Source organism: Pristiophorus japonicus, chromosome 10 (assembly GCF_044704955.1).
Source record: "Pristiophorus japonicus isolate sPriJap1 chromosome 10, sPriJap1.hap1, whole genome shotgun sequence".
NCBI classification, from domain to species: Eukaryota; Metazoa; Chordata; class Chondrichthyes; family Pristiophoridae; genus Pristiophorus; species Pristiophorus japonicus.
The window spans coordinates 176458197-176479341 of record NC_091986.1 but is presented as its reverse complement, the minus strand read 5'-3'; the positions used below and the strand labels follow the sequence as shown (position 1 = coordinate 176479341).

Here is a 21145-nt window from a genome sequence, read left to right as displayed (position 1 = left end):
GTCTTCAGCTTGGTTCTCATCTGAATTATGAACCTGACATTTACCATTTCTAATTTTTCTGTTTCATTTTAATCTCTAGGGATAGAGTTTCTGCTTTGGGTGCATTCGACGATTCAGGTGCAAATTACGCCCCAAATTGTGTTAGTTTTTAAAAAGTGTTTCTTCCTCCCCAAGTTTCCATGCAAACACATTTGCCTATTGCTGAATGCAAAATCAGCCATTTTAGCATAATCGAGCAATGTTTTAAAATGTAATTTTTAACAAAAAATAATTCTGCTTTAAAAAATATTCCTAATATATTTAAGAATGGAAACTTGGTAAAGTTTGATTAATACAGTTGAAAATGGGATTATCATAGAAAATAAGCATTTTAAATTAAAGCGTCAATCCACCACCTGCTTTTAAATGACTGAAAATGACTTAAAAAATATACAAAACTATTTTCTAGGTCAATTGAGATACAATAGTGAATTTCTTCGTAAATTTAAAACCTTTCAAAGTGTCTAGACTGCACCCAAATTGTCTCATTTTTGAGGGCCTCCCATTGCTCATTTATTGTTTTAGCTGTCAATATTTGATTCTAATCCACCTGAGCCAGATCCCTTTTCAACTCACTGAAATTAGCCCTCCTCCAGTTGAGTATTTTCACATTTAATTTTTACTTGTCCTTTTCCATAACTACTCTAAACATAATGATATTGTAATCACTGTTTCCTAAATGCTCTCTCACTGAAACATGCTTCACTTCATTCCCCAGAATTAGATCCAGCAGCGCTTCCTTACTCGTTGGGCTGGAAACATACTGATCAAGAATTTGCTCAGACATATATTAGTTAGCCAAAGCCCAGAGATGAAAGGTGAACGGAGACTAAGTATTCAGTTCAAAGTTCATGCCTGTTTATGTCCAAAGACTTTAGGACCATGCAGATGTCAGATCAATGATGAGGACACCTTTGGAATTTTGTTTGCATCAATAATGAGCGGGTAGTGGTTTAGAGAAGACTCTGGGATCCTAGGGGCCAAGTTTCGGCCTGAGTTGCTCCTGTTTTTTTGGAGCAACTGGTTTAGAATGGAGTATCTTAGAAATTTGAATTCTCGGCATTTAGTTTGCTCCAGTTCTAGTCAGTTAGAACAGTTTCAGTTTGGAACAGACTTACGCCCATTTTGAAAGTTTAGGCAGTGAAAACATACTCCACTCTAAGTTAGTTTGGAGTAAGTGTAGATTTTTGTACGCTCAGAAAAACCTTGTCTACACTTAGAAAATCAGGTGTAGGTTACAAATCAGGCGCAGGGAATGGGGGGGGGTTTAAAGGGAAGTTTACAAACATTAAACACTTCAGTTTTACAAATAAAGAGCCATCATCAATAATAAATGATAAATACATCAATAAATCAACCAATAAATCAATCAAAAAAAATTAATAAAAAATAAAAAAAATTAAAAAAATCAATAAATAAAACATTTTCTACTTACTGACTGCAGCACCGGGAGTCCTCCAACAGCGGGCTGGGACGGCCCCCCCGCCCCCCACAGTGTGTCCCTGTCAGTGTCTCCATCTCTCTGTCTGTGTTGTGTGTCTCTCACTCTCGGTCTGTCAGTGTTGTGTTTCTGACAGCAAGGGGAGGGGGGTGGAGGGGGAGGGGGAGGAGGGGGGGGGGAGGAGGTGGGTAGTGGGGGGGGGGTGGAGATGGGTAGAGGGGGGTGTGGAGGGGGGCAGAAGGGGGGGTGGAGGGAGGGGGACGGGGGAGAGAGGGGAGGAGAGGGGAGGGGGAGGAGAACCTTGAGATAATCATTATCACTAGGGGGGTAGTGCTGGATAGGCTAATGGGACTCAAGGTAGACAAGTCCCCTGGTCCGGATGAAATGCATCCCAGGGTATTAAAAGAGATGGCGGAAGTTATAGCAGATGCATTCGTTATAATCTACCAAAATTCTCTGGAATCTGGGGAGGTACCAGCGGATTGGAAAGCAGCTAATGTAACGCCTCTGTTTAAAAAAGGGGGCAGACAAAAGGCAGGTAACTATAGGCCAGTTAGTTTAACATCTGTAGTGGGGAAAATGCTTGAAGCTATCATTAAGGAAGAAGTAGCGAGACATCTGGATAGGAATAGTGCAATCAAGCAGACGCAACATGGATTCATGAAGGGGAAATCATGTTTAACTAATTTACTGGAATTCTTTGAGGATATAACGAGCATGATGGATAGAGGTATACCGATGGATGTGGTGTATTTAGATTTCCAAAAGGCATTCGATAAGGTGCCACACAAAAGGTTACTGCAGAAGATAAAGGTACGCGGAGTCAGAGGAAATGTATTAGCATGGATAGAGAATTGGCTGGCTAACAGAAAGCAGAAAGTCGGGATAAGTGGGTCCTTTTCGGGTTGGAAATCGGTGGTTAGTGGTGTGCCACAGGGATCGGTGCTGGGACCACAACTGTTTACAATTTACATAGATGACCTGGAAGAGGGGACAGAGTGTAGTGTAACAAAATTTGCAGATGACACAAAGATTAGTGGGAAAGCGGGTTGTGTAGAGGACAGAGAGAGGCTGCAAAGAGATTTAGATAGGTTAAGCGAATGGGCTAAGGTTTGGCAGATTGAATACAATGTCGGAAAATGTGAGGTCATCCACCTTGGAAAAAAAAAAACAGTAAAAGGGAATATTATTTGAATGGGGAGAAATTACAACATGCTGCGGTGCAGAGGGACCTGGGGGTCCTTGTGCATGAATCCCAAAAAGTTAGTTTGCAGGTGCAGCAGGTAATCAGGAAGGCGAATGGAATGTTGGCCTTCATTGCGAGAGGGATGGAGTACAAAAGCAGGGAGGTCCTGCTGCAACTTTATAGGGTATTAGTGAGGCTGCACCTGGAGTACTGCTTGCAGTTTTGGTCACCTTACTGAAGGAAGGATATACTAGCTTTGGAGGGGGTACAGAGACGATTCACTAGGCTGATTCCAGAGATGAGGATTACCTTATGATGATAGATTGAGTAGACTGGGTCTTTACTCGTTGGAGTTCAGAAGGATGAGGGGGGATCTTATAGAAACATTTAAAATAATGAAAGGGATGGACAAGATAGAGGCAGAGAGGTTGTTTCCACTGGTCGGGGAGACTAGAACTAGGGGGCACAGCCTCAAAATACGGGGGAGCCAATTTAAAACCGAGTTGAGAAGGAATTTCTTCTCCCAGAGGGTTGTGAATCTGTGGAATTCTCTGCCCAAGGAAGCAGTTGAGGCTAGCTCATTGAATGTATTCAAGTTATAGATAGATAGATTTTTAACCAATAAGGGAATTAAGGGTTACGGGGAGCGGGCGGGTAAGTGGAGCTGAGTCCACGGCCAGATCAGCCATGATCTTGTTGAATGGCGGAGCAGGCTCGAGGGGCTAGATGGCCTACTCCTGTTCCTAATTCTTAGGTTCTTATGTTATGAGAGGGGAGGGGGGGGGAGGAGGAGAGGGGAGGGGGGGGGAGGAGGAGAGGGGGGGGGAGGAGGAGAGGGAGGGTGAGAAGGAGGAGGGGGGGAGAGATGGAGGAGGGGGGTGGGAGAAGGAGGGAGGGTGGGGGGGGGGAGAAGGAGGGAGGGTGGGGGGGGGGAGAAGGAGAGGAGGGTGGGGGGGGGGGGGAGAAGGAGAGGAGGGAGGGAGGGAGAGAAGGGAGAAGGAGGCTGAACGGGCCGGGCCGAAGACTTGGGGCTGGATTTACAAAACTTCAGCACCGGATTTACAGATAGGTGGCGTCGGGTCCCGGGTCCAGCGGGGTGGGCGGTCGCGGAGGTCGGGTCGCTGGGGGGTGGTGGGGGGCAGCGGAGGTCGGGTCGCCGGGAGGGGGGAGAGCAGAGGTCAGGTTGTCGGGGGGGGGGGGAGGGGAAGCAGAGGTTGGGTCTCCGGGGGGAGCGGAGGTCGGGGGGGAGGGGGCGGGTCGCCAGGGGGGGGCGGGGGGCGGAGCTCGGGTCGCCGGGGAGCGGAGGTCGGGTCGCCGGGGCGAGGGGGGGAGCGGAGGTCAGGGAGGAAAGAGCGGAGGTCCGGGTCCGGGGGGGGGTGGGGGAGCGGGAGTCAAGTTGGGTCGGGTCGGGAGGAAGCAGGAACTGGGCGTGGGAGGTGAGCCTTATCCACACAGCCCCAGTGAGGCCATTCGGCCAGGGCTAGGGGCTGTGTGCTTCGGGACCCCCCTACACAGTTTTGGGCGCCTGGAGCTACTGCACATGCACGCCCAATGTCGCGCGCATGTGCAAAGGTCCCGGCACTGTTTTCAGCGCAGGGACCTGGCTCCGCCACCCACAGCTCATGCTGCACCGCGCCCAGCTCCAGAGGACCTGCAGGGAATCGGAGAATAGGTGAGTTTTTTTTAGGCGCACTTTTTGGCGCGAAAAATGGGCGTCCAGGTTGGGGCTGCGCCGTTCTAGGCGCGGCCCGAAACTTGGGCCCCTAGATTCTAAGTTATGAAGAGAAACTTAGAGTTCAATTTGTCACAGAGAAAAAAAGATTGAGAGTCAACCTGATCAAGGTCTTTAAAATGCTGAAAGACATGAATCAAGTGCGGATTTCAGCAGGCCGTTGAAGTTTGAGTGCGAGAACCGCGATGATGTCAGCGACATTTAGAAAGAACTACACCCACTGTGTAATTTATGTTGGAAACCTAGGTTTACTGCTGTAATATATGAAATATTCCAAATATGGAAGTAAATTTTAAAAATAATCTGCTACAATGAATACATCTCAATAGTTAGATAGGTAAACCTATATTTAAAAACGTGTACAAGCATTTAGGTCTACTAGCAGTATTACTGTTTGCATATATTTGCCATTTAAAAAAAAGTAATTTTCAAGCATAACCACAATCATATATTTATAAGCTGACTTCCCCTGGAATTCTTTCCAGGTAGTCTGGGATCTGAAGCACAGTTGTAATGTTTAACATAGTCCTTTTCTCAGCCAGGGTGTGCAGCACAGCGGTGTGGAGGGTGCAGTGGGGTACAGAATTATTAAATTAAAAACTCAAGCAGTAAGGCCTTGCTTATTTAATAGCACTGGGCTATGGCAAATTATGAAGGCAGCAAATAAAGGAAATGTTTCCTTGGACCAGATTATAGTTTGTCCATCTGAAAATCTTTAAAGGACCAGATTCTTTTGGATTGACAACAAGACTGGCCATTCACAGAGTGTACCATAATTTACTATTTGTAAACTCCAGATTATCTGCTTTGTACTATTTTAGACTGAGGAGAAAATAAAACCTTAATATACATTCTGGGAGCTGTAATTTATCAGACTGACTTGCACAGAGTGCTATTACTGCATTCGAGGAATCTGCTGCCTGGTTGAATCTCTTCACTTAGAGAATTTTGCAGAACTCAATCCCCAGGCTTCAGGGATACGGGCAGACTCAACCACAGGATACTTCCTGGAGACATTTTTAGAATACAATAACTGAACTTATGAGTAAGTTTAATGCTTATTTTCATAATTATAAATTTTATACGGGCTTACCATTTTATAAATGTAATTTTACGACTATATATTCAGTAGGATCAGAAATAAAAATGGTAAATAAAGTAAGTGCAGTGACCAGATTGGTTGAAATTGCAGCCATTCAAGTAGCTGTTTTCTGTAGAGATCTTTCCCAATCTCTTCGTAATCAAATCAGTACAGTTATGTTGCTTATTTGAATTAGTGAGAAAAGCGTAAGCCTTGATATTCACTTTGCTACAATTTGCTTCCCACAGATTTAATGGATGACACATTACCAGCAAGAACTTTGCTTATATATTGGCATTTATCTGTGATTTAAGTGTTGACTATTATCACTTAAAATCATAGCAAACCTCCAACTCTTTTTAATCAAATCTGGCAATGTTATGCGCTGTGCTTCTTGTAGCATTTGCATTTCACGGAATTATATTTTATTATTAATTTTCAAATGGATATCCACAGGTCTTAGGGAGAAAAGTTTTGAAATATTTTGTTACTATCAAACAACAAAAAGGCTTTGTATCCACTTCTCATGTTTACTTACCAATAGAAAAGCCATTCCGATCATTAAAAATAAAAAATACAGATGCAGAAATATTTTACCCAAAAATATCATTGGATCTTAAAATATTTCTAGTTTCCAACATATAGTCTCTAATCTAACTGAAGATAACTTCAAATATTTGGCTCTTATAACTCTTATCTCCATACCTTAAGATTTACGCTACCTATTTTGCGCGACAGGGGGCCGAAATTATCCTCTGTCCGAAACAGGGTGCACGTACCACATTTGAGTGTCCCTTACCACCGAGATGGATGGGGTGATGTTAAGAAGGACATTCTGCTTTTTTGGCCCCAAAATGGAGCGGAGTGGTAATAACCGCTGTAATGGGCTGGTTTCAGCAGTGTGGCAGCAGAGTGGCGTTTGGACCATGCAATTCCGCTCCTAACCATTTGATGCTAATGATGCAGCTGCTCCCTGGCCTTCTTAAAGGGAGTTTTGCAGCTGTGTCTTCACTTCATTCTCAATTGCATCGGAGGAGATGGTTTGAGGCGAGCCAGCCGCTTCAGCGATGCGGAGCTGGAAACTCTAATGGAAGTTGTGGAGGGAAGGAGGTGGTTGCTCTTCCCGCAAAGTGGTGGGAGACCAAGTCAGAGCGTCTTCACCGAAGCCTGGAGGGAGGTTGCAGAGGAGGCTTCGGGGACCTCAATTCACCAGCGGACCCCCAACCAATGCAGGAAAAGGCTAACCGACTTTATTTGAGTGATGAAAGCGAGTACATCTTCCCCTAACTTCTCACATTACATCTGCCGGACTCTACTTCACCTTAACTTGTTTCTCACCAACACTACTTAGTGGCTGAAGTGCCTGTTGCTTGCTAGGCCTGTATGTGTGCACACTCACAATGGAGGATGCTTGCATCTGAAATGCACACCTGCATGTAATCGACCCAGACTTACACTCATTGCCGAGGCGTCTTGAAACTGCCACTTACCAACCCTTCATTGCTTTGCAGGCCAAAGTGGCGCACAACCGTGCCGACCAACAAGTCATGGTGGGGGTGAATCCCAAAATGTCCAGCTCACTGATCTTGAGGAGAGGGTGCAGTGGCTAGTGGGTGAGCACGGTGGACTCCTTGTGGCTGCTGGTTGCTCCAATGGCGCTGGGGGCAGTATGAGTAAGTGAAGGTCTTTGTGCAATGCCATCTCTCCCTCACAGTGCAATGGCCTACCTGGCTATTCCTTATGCTTGTGTGCAAGCTGCCTGCTGCATGGTGCAATGCAGCACCTCACCCTTACGGCACGCCTTCTCCCATTTATGATTCCAGATGATACCCAGAGTGTCATAATGAGCGAGACAGACACCCTTGACGCGACTGGCAGCCACAGTCAGGAGGAGACACTTGACGCCCTGGATGATCTTAACGGCATGTCGGAAGAGGGAGAGGGAGAGAGGGAGAGCTCTGCCAGCAACAGCGTATCACTGCTTCCACAGTCCTACGCACCAGCTGAGATACTGGGAGTCCGTGGACGGGTATCATAGATTTAGGAGAGGGATCTGCACTGGGTGAAGCACCGGGGCCTAGGGGGCTGTATCATGGTGCAGGGCAACCTTGGGTGCTATCTCGAGGCGGGGCGGGGGGGGAAGGAGTGAATGCGCAGCTGGGTCCTGCTGAAGAGGACTCAGACGAGCCCATCAATGTTGGGGCTTCTGAACATAGGGTGAAGGCCATGGAATCCGAGCTCTTGGCTGCAATGCAAAGTGTCATGTATTCAACTATCATTGTAACCCACGTATAAGCTGACCTAAGTTGTACACCTTGAGGGGTGAACTTGTGGGAGACACTCCTAACCTGGACTTTCAGGTATAAAAAGGAGAAATGATATGTCCTTACTATACAGTATAAATGCACACGAGGCCCATACTTGAGAGAAGGTCATTCTGTGACCAGTAACCTTTATTACCAAGACCTCAAGTGATGAAGTTGGGTAGAGCTTCCCCTTTTATACCTGAAAGTCCAGGTTAGGAGTGTCTCCCACAAGTTCACCACCTAGTGGCCAATGTTCTCAAGATGTACAACTTCGGTCAGCTTATACATGGGTTACAATGATAGTTGAATACATGACATCACCTCCCTGCCAAAGTCTTATTGGGATCACAGGTTAAGTCTCTCTGGTGGTTTATGCTCCCTTGTAGAGCGCCTGAGTTGGGGCTCCGGTTGTTGGGCGTCGGCCTGAGTGTCTGCTGTTTGCGGTGCCTCAGGCCTGTCCAGACTGCCCACAGTGACTGGGCTTTCCTCCACTTGGTGCCAGTGTTCGGTCACCTGTGGTGGAGTAAACTCTATGTCGTTTTCTTTTTCTGCTTCTTCTATGGGGTTGCTGAACCTCCTTTTCATTTGATCCACGTGTTTGAGGCAGATTTGTCCATTGGTAAGTTTAACTACCAAAACCCTATTCCCCTCTTTCGCAATCACAGTGCCTGCAAGCCATTTGGGCCCTGCAGCGTAATTAAGGACAAAAACAGGGTAATTGATATCAATACATTGTGCCCTCGCATTCCTGTCATGGTAGTCACATTGTGACTGACGCCTGTTCTCAACGATTTCTTTCATAGTTGGGTGTATAAGGGATAACCTGGTTTTGAGCGTCCTTTTCATTAGCAGCTCTGCGGGTGGAACCCCTGTGAGCGTGTGGTCGGGATCTATTGGCCAACAGGAAGCGTGATAAGCGGCTTTGAAGGGAACCCCCTTGGATTCTGAGCATCCCCTGTTTGATTATCTGCACTGCTCATTCCGCCTGGCCGTTTGAGGCCGGCTTGAACGGTGCCGTTCTGACATGGTTGATTCCATTGCCTGCCATGAAGTCCTGGAATTCAGTGCCTGTGAAGCACGGGCCATTGTCGCTGACCAAGAGATCTGGTAGACCATGGGCAGTGAACATAGCCCGTAGACTTTCTACCGTGGCAGAGGATGTGCTAGAATTTAAAATGGCACACTCAATCCATTTGGAGTAGGCGTCTACTACAACCAAAAACATTTTTCCCATGAAAGGACCTGCATAGTCCACGTGGATGCGTGACCATGGCTTGGCGTGCCAGGACCAGGGGCTAAGGGGGGCTTCCCTGGGTGCGTTGCCCAGCTGAGCATACGTGTTGCACCTGCGAACACAAAGTTCCAGGTCTGCATCTATCCCTGGCCACCAAATGTGTGACCCGGCAATTGCCTTCATCATGACAATGCCCGGGTGCTCATTGTGAAGTTCTCTAATAAACACCTCTCTGCCCATCTGGGGCATGACTACTCGGTTTCCCCACAGTAGGCAATCGGCCTGAATCGAGAGTTCATTCCTTGCGCCTATGAAACGGTTTAAATTCCTCAGGGCATGCCCCGTACGTGGCTGACCAATCCCGATTCAGGACACATTTCTTAACTAAAGACAGTAGCGGGTCTTTATTTGTGCAGACTTTAATCTGACGGGCTGTCACAGGTGAGCCTTCGCTTTCAAAAGCTTCAACAGCCATGACCATCTCAGCATCATGCACAGTTACCCCCTCAGTGGTGGCTAGTGGGAGCCTGCTGAGTGCATCGGCGCAGTTTTCAGTGCCCGGTCTGTGCCGAATTGTGTAGTCATAGGCGGCTAACGTAAGTGTGCACCTCTGTATGCGGGCCGATGCATTGGCATTTGTGGCCTTGTTGTCAGCCAAAAGGGACGTTAGGGGTTTGTGATCTGTTTCCAGCTCAAATTTCCTGCCAAACAGGTACTGGTGCATTTTTTTTTACTGCATATACACATGCTAGCGCTTCCTTTTCTACCATCCCATAGCCCCTTTCTGCCTGGGACAGACTTCTGGAGGCATAAGCTACCAGCTGTAACTGACCATTGGCATTCACATGCTGCAACACACACCCGACCCCATAGGATGACGCATCGCACGTTAACACAAGTTACTTACATGGGTCATATAACGTTAACAGTTTGTTGGAGCATAACAAGTTGCGTGCTCTATCAAAAGCCCTTTCCTGGCTGTCCCCCCAAACCCAATCGCGCCCTTTGCGTAGGAGCACGTGTAGCGGCTCTAACACCGAGCACAATTTGGGAAGAAAGTTACCAAAATAGTTCAGGAGCGCCAGGAACGAATGCAGCTCCGTCGTGTTACGGGGGCTGGGTGCTCTCTGGATCGCTTCCGTTTTGGACGCAGTGGGTCTGATCCCGTCTGCTGCTACCCTCCTCCCCAGAAATTCTACCTCTGGACAGAAGGAGACTCACTTCGCCTTTTTCAGTCGCAGCCCTACCCGGTCCAGTCTGCGTAGCACCTCCTCCAGGTTGTGGAGGTGTTCTTCAGTATCGCGACCCGTGATGAGGATGTCGTCTTGAAAAACCACCGTCCTTGGAATCGACTTGAGGAGGCTTTCCATATTTCGCTCAAAGATCGCAGCGGCCGAAGGAATCCCGAACGGACATCTGTTATACTCAAACAACTCCTTGTGTGTCGTGATGGTGGTCAGCTTCTTCGACTCACTCGCCAGCTCCTGGATCATGTAAGCTGAGGTCAGGTCCAATTTTGAAAAGGATTTGCACCGGATAGCGTCAAAAAGAGGTTCTCCGCTCTCGGTAGCGGGTACTGGTCTCAGAGTGACACCCAATTGATGGTGGCCTTGTAATCGCCACATATCCTGCCCGGCCCATGCGCCTTGAGGACCGGCACGATCGGGCTCGATCAGTTACTGAATTCGACTGGCGAGATGATGCCTTCCCTCAGCAGGCGGTCCAATTCGCATTCTATCTTTTCCCGCATCACGTACGGCACTGCTCTGGCCTTGTGGTGTACTGGCCTGGCGTCCGGGTTTATGTGAATCACTATCTTGGCCCCCATGAAAGTGCCAATGCCGGGTTGAAATAATGAGTCAAATTTGTCCAGGACCTGTGAGCATGATACTCGCTCCACAGAAGAAATTGCATTGACATCGCCCCATTTCCAGTTCATGACAGCAAGCCAACTCCTACCCAGTTGTGCGGGACCGTCGCCCGGGACAATCCAGAGTGGCAACCTGTTCTCCAAATCTTTGTGGGTCACGACTACCGTGGCGCTGCCTAGCACCGGAATGATCTCCTTTGTATATGTCCGTAGCTGTGTGTCAATCAGCAATAATTTTGGCCTCCTGGCCTTGGACACCCAAACCTTTCGAACTGTTTGATACTCATCAGGGACTGGCTGGCCCCCGTGTCTAGCTCCATTAATACTGGGATGCCATTGAGGAGCACTTTCATCATTATCGGTGGCGTCCTGGTATATGAACTGTATATGTGCTCCACATGAACTCGCTGAACTTCAGCTTCCAGAGATTTCCCCCAGTATTCATTTGGCCTCGTAGGGCTTACATCAGGCTCGTCCTCCTCGTACATCAACCTGGCTGCAGGCTTCCTGCACATACGCGCCAAGTGACCGCTGACATTGCAGTTTCTGCAGGTATATTGCTGATACCTGCAAGCTTTGGCTGGGTGTTTGCCTCCACACCTCCAACATGAGCTGGAGGCTCCGTTGTTGGAAACAAAAGGTCCATTTACCAGTCAATCGTCTCTGTAACTGTCCTTAAAGCACACCATTAACAGGTGTTGATGGCCCCATTACTGGCCGCATTGTCCATTGCGATGGCATGAATAACTGTTCAGCTAGCCATTGTCTCTGTTGAATTCCCCCTTTGAGTTCGACTGCATGTTGGGGCATGTCCGATTGCCCTTGTCTGACGAGAGAACTGTGTGCCGCGTTAACAATGTTGACTCCCTGGTCGTTTGTCGCATTTGAGCCAAGATTTTTGTCATATATCATTCGGGTCTCTTCCTTCCATGAGATAAATGCCTGGGCTATCAGAGCCGCCGCTTCCAAGGTCAAGTCTTTGGTCTCAATCAGTTTCCTGAAAACCCCAGCGTGCCTGATGCCCTCAATAAAAAAAGTCTCGCAGCATCTCCGCTCTGCATGCATCTGGGATCTTACATAGGCTCGCCAGTCGCCGGAGATCTGCCACGAAGTCTGGAACGCTTTGCCCTTCTCGCCGCCGGTGCGTGTAAAACCGGTGTCTCGCCATGTGCATGATGCTCGCCGGTGTTTAAGGTGTTCCCCAATCAACTTACTGAGCTCTTCAAACGTCTTGTCCGCCGGCTTCTCTGGCGCTAGGTCCTCCATCAGGGAGTACATTCTGGATCCACAAAACGTCAGGAGATGAGCCCTGTGTTTGTCGGCCGAATCCTGCTCCAACCATTCCTTAGTGACAAAACTTTGCTGTAGTCTCTCAATAAAGTCGTCCCAATCATCACCAACACAGTACCTCTCTTCTGTGCTGCTCGTGGCCATGCTTGCGTGGTTTAAATCCCAGTTTCTCGTCACCAATAATATGTCCTTACTATACAGTATAAATGCACACGAGGCCCATACTTGAGAGAAGGTCACTCTGTGACCAGTTACCTTTATTACCAAGACCTCAAGTGATGAAGGTGGGTGGAGCTTCCCCTTTTATACCTAAAAGTCCAGGTTAGGAGCGTCTCCCACAAGTTCACCCCTTGTGGTCAATATTCTCAAGGCGTACAACTTAGGTCAGCTTATACATGGGTTACAATGATAGTTGAATACACGACACAAGGGGTGTCCGAGGGGCTGTCGCAAGTGGTAAGGAGCATGGAGTAGTCTGCCTCCCGCATTGTGGACAGCTCTGCGCACATCATGAGGACCATTATTGCCAGTGTGCAGATGATGGTGGAATCCCAGAGTGAGTGTGCAGATCCAGCTGCGATGACGCGCCTCTTGGCCGAGGTGACAGTTGCCATTGCAATACAGGCGCGAGGAAACGAGCGTGGCTGTGCTTCTTTGGACAGGATGGCCACTGCCCTAGAAGCTCAGTATGCTCTCATGCACGCTGGGCAACAGGGCACGATGCGTCTGACTGCTGTCGTCTCGAATGGCTTCCAGAGTGTGCCTGCTCTCATGCAGTCTAAGCTGGAGGCTATGCGAGATCTTACTGCTTCCATTGCAATTGGGTCCATCATGGTCGACCGGGGGCCTAACGGTGCCACCCCACTCTGCCGGCCTGTGATCCAGCAGCTTGGTGGGGAGGTGGCGCTGACTCCTCGGACCAGGAGACTGATGTGGGCTCTCAGGTTCACAGTAGCCCTGAGCTAAGACCTGTCACTCTGCAACTGCTGCCAACCATGGCATCGCCCCAACTACATCCGACTGAAGGCACACAGGAAGATGCAGCCCAGTCTGCAGCCGGCCCTTCCAGGACCAGAGATAGTCGAGGGTGTCCGAGGAGGACATCTGGAACTTCCTCTACAGACACACAGCAGCCTTCCCAAAGCCATGAGGCAACCACAGGGGAGACTCTGTGGTGTAGTGTAAGGATAGGGTAATAAGGAGTTGCACAAGGGTGACAATTAATGATGTGAGTGTTTTGTAAACCCATTTTGTTTGGGTTCTAATAAACCTTTATTTTTGTTTGGAATTTCTGATGAGGTCTCTCATTTGACTGTGTGGGAATGATGTGTGAGAGGGCTCACAGGTTGGCCCATGGGCATAGCCAGATGCAGGCTCAACTGGGCACTGAGTTATGTGAACCACGCAGCTATGAGACGGCTTTATGCTTCACTTGCAGGGTCACGATGGCGATGATGCCTCCTGCGTAGTTAACCACCCGCATCTTGCTCCTTCTCCTCCTAATGCACCTCCACAGGTGCCACTGCTGCCTCATCCTCCAATGGCTGTGCCCTCATGATGGCCAGTTTGTGGAGCATGAAGCACACCACCATGAATATGGAGACACACTCAGGCGAGTACTGTAGCACACCCAGAGTGGTGTTTGTTGATGGTGCTGGTGACTGTCAGATTCTCATTGTACGCAAGCCAAGCAGCAGTTCTAGGGTTGCGCAGTGGAGTCATGAGCCAAGTGCTCAGCGTGTAACCTTTGTCACCATGGAGCCAGCTGCAATCTTGATCGGGATCAGTGAAGAGGCGTGGCACACCGTTCTGGCGCAGTATGAAAGAATCGTGGCTACTGCTAGGAAACCGGGCATCCACTTGCATAATCTTGCGGTTGTCGTCGCAAACGAGATGAACATTGAGGGAGAGGAAGCCCTTGTGGTTTCTGAATTGCTCGAGTGTTTGTTGGGGTGCCCAGAGACCGACATGGGTGCAATGACCCCCTGGACTCTTGGGAAGTCCGCAATGCGCAGGAATGCAGTCTGCCACTCCAACTGCTTGTCCCTGGTCATAGGGAATGAAATGTAATTGGCCCTCCTCCTATACAGAGCATCTGTGACCTCCCGTATCGATGTGTAGGCTGCAAACTGCGAGATGTTGCACATGTCCGCGGTGACAGCTTGGAAGGACCCAGTCGCATAAAAGTTCAGGGTGATAGTCACCTTGGATGCCACGCTCAGGGCTGTCATCACCCGTCTTTGCGGTTCCAATTCTGCCTGCAGGAGATTGCAGAGCTCCTTCACGATGTCCTTCTGGAATCTTAGTCTGTGCAGGCACTGGTCATCATTCATATCCCTGTATGAAAATTGGTGGCGGAAGACCCTTTCTCAATATGGCCTGGTGGCCCCACGTCTGTATAGCCGTCTTGCTCTGTGCTGTGCCTCATTGGCTTTTTCCTGCTGCTCTGCTGCATCCCCCACCTCTGCAGGTGGCTGCTGCCCAGCATCTGCCTCCGCTGTAGACTGCCTCCTGGCCTGCTGGCCCAGTATCAGGTGTGGGAGGTCTGCATACCTCAGTCTCCTCCTTGGGGGCTGCCCTTGCTGAGGGCCTTCCTGTGGTACCTTTCTTGCCTCTCCTCTGTGGCCATCTCCCTGGCCCTCTCCATCCTGGGCCGCAATGATACCTGCTGTTATATATGTAAACTTGTATTTACTCTGTACAGCCACCAGAGGGCTCATCTCCGGGAGTCCCAAGGATCCCATAATCCCTTGGGATCACAGGTATTTAAGGAGGCTTCACAGGTTGGAGAGGCACTCTGGAGACCTGCAATAAAAGACTACGGTCACACTTTACTTTGAGCTCAGTGTTCAGTCTGACTCTTTCTCCACACACTACACCTGCGGCCTTTGCCCGCTGTCTCTGCAGCCGTTGCCCTCAGCGCCGCCTTCTCCTCTGTGCCTCGGCGACACGCACAATGTGCAGGAGGCGTTGGCGTGCCAGCACTGCCCCCATTTCAAAGCTCCCCAAGCTCAGCCTCCTGAAAGTGGCCTCCCTGTTCGGAAGGTGGAAGTTGGAAGGTGGAAGGTGCCTTCAGCACTCACAAAGCAGCTTGCACTGCTAGTGAAATAACGGAAAAAGTCACTGACACTCCGGCGATCCTCCGGTGGCAGGCCCCGATCTTCCCTCCCTCTCCGCACCCCCGCCCCTGGATCCCTCAATGGCCCCGATCTTTTCCTTTCCCCCACCCAACCCTCCGGAGTCCGGCACCGGGCCCCACCATATCCCTCCCTCCCATCTCTGTGCAGCCTAGTGCTGCAGGCCTACCCGCCCGCAGCCAGCCGGCATCTCCATCTGGCTGGCAAACATAGGCTTCAGATGAAAATCAGGCACTGCCGTTAAAGCCATTCTCCCGGGTTTCCTGCCCGCCCCCTACCCCATGAAAATCCAGCCCTTTGTATGCATGCCATCTCCCATTTATAGTACAGTATAGTTATAGCTGGGTCATTGGAAATCTAAGAATCTTATTCAGTAATTGGTTGGGATTAAGGAGACAGAGCGCAGGGGTAAAGGGAATGATCGCTGATTGGCGGGTCGTGACAGGTGGAGGTACTTATGGATCTGTACTCGGTCGCAGCTTTTCACCATACATATTTGGGACTCGATAGGATAGAAACAAAAAAATTTCCTCTGGTGCGGTAATCCAGAATAAGAGGGCATAATCTTAAAATTCGAGGTAGCCCATTTAGGAGTGAAATCAGGAAGCATTTTTTGACAAGGGTAGTGGAACTCTTTCCCCAAATGATTGTGGATGCTCGGTCAATTTAAATTAATGAGACTGAAATTTTGTTGGGTAAGAATATCAGGGGATATGGACCAAAGGTGGGTAATATGGAGTTGAGGTACAGATCAGTTATGATCTAATTGAATGGCAGAACAGCCTCAAAAGATCTGAATGGCCTACTCCTGTTCCTATGTTAAACTCAGCAGATTTTGTGGTGAAATCTGAACATCTGAAATTTTACCATATCGAACGGCATTTTCTAAATAAAAACAATAGAACACGTGTGTATAATAATGAAAAACATGAAAACATTAAGATAAGCATCAAATTAATTAAATTAACAATTTCAGGAACTTTTACATTTGCATATATTAAATCATTTGACACAGCAGATTTAAATCACAGTGCAGCAATTAGTTATCATAAGAACATAAGGTGCCATGGACCAAGAAAAGGTCATTGACCTTACTCAGTCCATTTAAACTCCTGAGGAAAGGTATTGGAAAGTTTCTCCTGCCCTTAAAGGAAAATCAAATAAAATCAGAATATCAATTTAACTTTACATTCCACATTATTCATCCTTGATTAATTACCTTTCTTGGCATACTCTCAGTAACCATCATGTTTACATAGCATTCTACGGTACAACGGACATGATTTTTATGGCGCGACAGCTGTAAGAAAAATGCAAGTAACAGTACCAATCCTTGTACATGGCCTTCTTTGACCTTACAAAGGCCTTTGCCACTGTCAACCGCGAGGGACTATGGAGCATCCTCCTCTGTTTCACTGCCCCCAAAAGTTTGTCGCCATCCTCCGCCTGCTCCACGTCGACATGCAAGCTGTGATCCTGACCAACGGATCCATCACAGACCCAATCCATGTCCGGACCAAGATCAAGCAGGGCTGCATAATTGTGCCAACCCTCTTGATCTTCCTCGCTGCAATGCTCCACCTCACACTCAACAAGCTCCCCGCTGGAGTGGAACTAAACTACAGAACCAGTGGGAACTTGTTCAACCTTCGTCGTCTCTCGGCCAGATCCAAGACCTTCCCAATCTCTGTCGTCAAACTACAGTACACGGATGACGCTTGCATCTGCGCACATTCAGAGACTGAACTCCAAGCCACCGTCAACATCTTCAGTGAGGTGTACGAAAGTATGGGCCTTACACTAAACATCCTTAAGACAAAGGTCCTCCATCAACTTGACCCCACCACACAGCACTGCCCCCCAGTCATCAAGATCTCGACAATGTAGACCACTGTCCGTACCGTGGGAGCCTATTATCAGCAAGGGCAGACATTGATGACGAGGTTCAACACCGCCTCCAGTGCGCCAGTGCAGCCTTCGACCGCCTGAGGAAACATAGAAAATAGGTGCAGGAGTAGGCCATTCGGCCCTTCGAGCTTGCACCACCATTCAATAAGATCATGGCTGATCATTCCCTCAGTACCCCTTTCCTGCTTTCTCTTCATACCCCTTGATCCCCTTAGCCGTAAGGGCCATATCGAACTCCCTCCTGAATATATCCAATGAACTGGCATCAACAACTCTCTGCGGCAGGGAATTCCACAGGTTAACAACTCTCTGAGTGAAGAAGTTTCTCCTCATCTTAGTCCGAATTGGCCTACCCCTTATCCTAAGACTGTGTCCCCTGGTTCTGGACTTTCCCAACATCGGGAACATTCTACCCAGATCTAACCTGTCTCGTCCAGTCAGAATCTTAGATATTTCTATGAGATCCCCTCTCATCCTTCTAAACTCCAATGTATAAAGACCTCAGTCCAGCAATCCCAGGAATCAGTCTGGTGAACCTTCGCTGCACTCCCTCAATAGCTAGCATGTCCTTCCTCAGATTAGGAGGCTAAAAGTGCACACAATACTCAAGGTGTGGTCTCACCAAGGCCTTGTACAACTGCAGCAAGACCTCCCTGTTCCAATGCGTAAATCCCCTAGCTATGAAGGCCAACATACCATTTGCCTTGTTCACCGCCTGCTGTACTTGTATGCCAACTTTCAATGACTGATGAACCATGACACCCAGGTCTCGTTGTACCTACCCTTTTCCTAATCTGCCACCATTCAAATAATATTCTGTCTTCGCGTTTTTGCCCCAAAGTGGATAACCTCACATTTATCCACATTATACTGCATCTGCCATGTATTTGCCCACTCACCTAACCTGTCCAAGTCACCCTGCAGCCTCTTAGCGTCCCCCTCACAGCTCACACCGCCACCCAGTTTGGTATCATCTGCAAACTTGGAGATATTACACTCAATTCCTTCATCTAAATCATTGATGTAAAGAGCTGGGGTCCCAGCACTGAGCCCTGCGGCACTCCACTTGTCACTGCCTGCCATTCCGAAAAGGACCCATTTATCCCGACTCTGCTTCCTGTCTGACAACCAGTTCTCTATCCACGTCAGTATATTACCCCTAATACCATGTGCTTTGATTTTGCACACCAATCTCTTGTGTGGGAACTTGTCAAAAGCCTTTTGAAAGTCCAAGTACACTACATCCACTGGTTCTCCCTTCTCCACTCTACTAGTTGCATCCTCAAAAAATTCCAGAAGATTTGTCAAGCATGATTTCCCCTTCATAAATCCATGCTGACTTGGACCGATCCTGTCACTGCTTTCCAAATGTGCTGCTATTTCCTCCTTAATAATTGATTCCAACATTTTCCCCACCACTGATGTCAGGCTAACCGTTCTATAATTACCCATTTTCTCTCTCCCTCCTTTTTTAAAAGTGGTGTTACATTAGCTACTCTCCAGTCCATAGGAACTAATCCAGAGTCGACAGACTGTTGGAAAATGATCACCAATGCATCCACTATTTCTAGGGCCACGTCCTTAAAGTACTCTGGGATGCAGACTATCAGGCCCCGGGAATTTAGCGGCCTTCAATCCCATCAATTTCCCCAACACAATTTCCCGCCTAATAAGGATTTCCTTCCATTCCTCCTTCCCGCTAGACCCTTGGTCCCCTAGTACTTCCGGAAGATTATTTGTGTCTTCCTTCGTGTAGACAAAACCAAAGTATTTGTTCAATTAGTCTGCCATTTCCTTGTTCCCCATTATAAATTCACCTGAATCCGACTGCAAGGGACCTACGTTTGTCTTCACTAATCTTTTTCTCTTCACATATCTATAGAAGCTTTTGCAGTCAGTCTTTATGTTCCCGGCAAGCTTCTTCTCGTACTCTATTTCCCCCCTCTTAATTAAACCCTTTGTCCTCCTCTGCTGAATTCTAAATTTTTCCCAGTCCTCAGGTTAACTGCTTTTTCTGGCCAATTTATATGCCTCTTACTTGGATTTAACACTATCCTTAATTTCCCTTGTTAGCCACAGTTGAGCCACCTTCCCCGTTTTATTTTTACTCCAGACAAGGATGTACAATTGCTGAAGTTAATCCATGTGATCTTTAAATGTTTGCCATCGCCTATCCACTGTCAACCCTTTAAGTATCCTTTGCCAGTCTATTCCAGCCAATTCACGCCTCAAACCATCGAAGTTACCTTTCCTTAAGTTCAGGACCTTAGTTTCTGAATTAACGATGTCACTCTCCATCCCAATGAAGAATTCTACCATGTTATGGTCACTCTTCCCCAAGGGGCCTCGCACAACAAGATTGCTAATTAGTCCTTTCTCATTACATATCACCCAGTCTAGGATGGCCAGCTCCCGAGTTGGTTCCTTGACATATTGGTCTAGAAAACCAGCCCTAATACACTCCAGGAAATCCTCCTCCACCGCAATTGCTACCAGTTTGGTTAGCCTAATCAATATGTAGATTAAAGTCACCCATTATAACTGCTGTACCTTTATTGCATGCATCCCTAATTCCTTGTTTGATGTTGTCCCCAACCTCACTACTACTGTTTGGTGGTCTGTACACAACTCCCACTAGCGTTTTCTGCCCTTTGGTATTCTGTAGCTCCACCCATACCAATTCCACATCGTCCAAGCTAATGTCCTTTTTTACTATTGCATTAATTTCCTCTTTAACCAGCAATGCCACACCACCTCCTTTTCCTTTCTGACTATCCTTCCTAAATGTTGAATACCCCTCGATGTTGAGTTCTCAGCCTTGGTCACCCTGGAGTCAAGTCTCCGTGATGCCAATTACATCATAACCGTTAACTGCGCAGTTAATTCTTCCACCTTATTCCGAATACTCCTTGCATTGAGGCACAGAGTCTTCAGGCTTGTCTTTCTAACACACTTTTCCCCTTTAGAATTTTGCTGTAATGTGGCCCTTTTTGCTTTTTGCCTTAGGTTTCTCTGCTCTCCACTTTTACTTTTCTTCTTTCTATCTTTTGCTTCTGCCCCGTTTCTACTTCCCTCTGTCTCCCTGCATTGGTTCCCATCCCCCTGCCATATTAGTTTAACTCCTCCCCAACAGCACTAGCAAACACTCCCCCTAGGACATTGCTTCCGGTCCTGCCCAGGTGCAGACCGTCCGGTTTGTACTGGTCCCACCTCCCCCAGAACCAGTTCCAATGTTTGAATTTGAATCCCTTCCTTCTGCACCACTCCTCAAGCCACGTAATCATCTGAGCTATCCTGCGATTCCTACTCTGACTAGCACGTGGCACTGTTAGCAATCCTGAGATTACTACTTTTGAGTGTTCGAATATCAGGCACTCAAATCTGCCACCAAGCTCATGGTCTACAGAGTTATAGTGATACCCGCCCTCCTGTATGGCTCAGAGACGTGGACCATATACAGTAGATACCTCAAATCGCTGGAGAAATACCACCAACGATGTCTCCGCAAGATTCTGCAAATCCCCTGGGAGGACACACGCACCAACGTTAGTGTTATGTATTTAACCCCTTGCAACCTGTATTACACTACCACCAGATGGTCTACCTATTGGAGTCCCAAGGGATCCCAGCATCCCTTGGGAGCACGGTATATAAGCAGGCCACACATGAGGTACTTGCACTCTGGAGTCCTTTTAAAGGAGCTAAGGTCACACTTGCTCATTGTGCACAGTACTCCGTTTCATCCTTTCTTGTGAACATATCAATTGGCGACGAGGTAACGAACAACTGCGTGAAATGCAAAGAACAGTTGGTATCCTGGAGAAGTTCTAGAAGGGGACAATTGGGAGGCCTTCGTGGAGAGACTCGACCAATACTTTGTGGTCAACGAGCTGGAAGGGGACGGGAATGCTGCCAAATGAA

General features: G+C 48.1%; 1 protein-coding gene across 1 annotated transcript in view; it reads right to left on the bottom strand.

The window, feature by feature from the left end:
* Nucleotides 1-21145, bottom strand: part of nbeaa (neurobeachin a) — a 1211357-nt gene that overhangs the window by 293921 nt on the left and 896291 nt on the right. The window lies entirely within an intron of this gene.